Here is a 1358-nt window from a genome sequence, read left to right as displayed (position 1 = left end):
CTTAGAGGATATGAAGAGCAGTTTCTCCACCATGATGAATAGCTGCCCAAACATGTACTGCACCACCTCCTGTGGGAAAAATAGTCTTCCCTCATCTGTTCTTCAAGCAAACGATGAACACGAATCCTACAATCAGCATTAACAAGCCGGAAACAGGACTCATATCAAAAGATAACATGTCGCCGTGTCAGAACTATAAGTTGGCAAGCTGTTTTGTCCAAGTAACGCGGTGACGGCAGTTAATTCTAGTTAATATTGGTTCGCAGATAACCCTTCTTGCAAAATAACCTTGTTTGGTCAGTCACCTATTCACTGTTCTTCTGGATACCCTGGATGGAATGAATGTGTTCATGCCATTCTTGTGTAAGATGTCGCAAGACTTCTTTCGACCTCGACGTGATCAAAACAGGATAATCTCAGGCAATAGTTTTTCAGCATCTACCAGAAGACTTTCCTAGAACAACGTTTACTGTAGTACGATGTACCCTACTGTTCTGGCTTCATACCATCTCTGAACAGTCGGAGAATTTGACGCCCTATAACTTCTGGCATGTGACGAGGCATTACTCTACACCAAGTACAGAGAAATGGTCTGAACAAAGCGTTGATCTGTTTCGAAAAAGATCATACCAAAAACACACCCTTTTATATAAAACAAACAAATTTGACAAACAAATGCTCAAAACAACTTATACAGACCAGAATAACAACTCGTACATGTTTATCCGGTCCCACGTTTTCTTCTCTGTTACTCCTCGTGCATTTACCTCAATAACTACTCCATCAATATAGAGCAGAATGCAAACATTTTGATCAAGACTGTATATCATGTGTTGTATAAAGAATTGTCACGAACCTTAACCTGTTCCATGAAATTTAGAGTTTTTGCATTCATATATTTAAAAAAAACAAATAAGATATTTCGATGTGTTTCTGATGAAATTTATTTTCACTTCAGGGCTGCTATGCGGAATGCATCACAAACTCATCTTTAAAAATTTGTGACTGTGTTTTCCTATCCTTCGACTATCTCTTAACTAAGCCTGATCCCTATGGAAGGTATACGGGAAACCCGAACTGTCACCAAAGCTGGAGTACGTTAATTTTTTTATATTACAATGTCAAAAAATAATTAAGTTATAAAACACTGAAGAAGAAAAGATGTTAAAATAATTAAAATTATCAGTGGTTTTGTATTCCTGTAAGCATTACTATATTTTCCATAGATTCTTCGAAGTTTTTGTTATTTTTCAAAATTTGTAGTGTATAAAAAGGTGAGAAAAAAGAGGTTAGAACGATAATCACCGTATTTTTCGGAATATAAGACGCACCGGTGTATAAGACGGGCCCTTATTTTG

At 36.8% G+C, this 1358-nt stretch overlaps 1 long non-coding RNA gene across 1 annotated transcript in view; it reads left to right on the top strand.

Annotated features, from left to right (window-relative positions):
* Positions 1–958: 958 nt before the first annotated feature.
* Positions 959–1358, top strand: part of LOC111088386 — a 5936-nt gene continuing 5536 nt past the window's right edge. Inside the window, exon 1 of the long non-coding RNA XR_002612915.1 lies at positions 959–1094. This is a non-coding gene — a long non-coding RNA (uncharacterized LOC111088386). The remainder of the gene's footprint in view (positions 1095–1358) is intronic.

The sequence above is a fragment of the Limulus polyphemus genome, unplaced genomic scaffold, assembly GCF_000517525.1.
Source record: "Limulus polyphemus unplaced genomic scaffold, Limulus_polyphemus-2.1.2 Scaffold3658, whole genome shotgun sequence".
Classification (NCBI taxonomy): Eukaryota; Metazoa; Arthropoda; class Merostomata; order Xiphosura; family Limulidae; genus Limulus; species Limulus polyphemus.
Note: the sequence above shows the minus strand (reverse complement) of the source record. Positions and strands in the feature narration are given on the sequence as shown.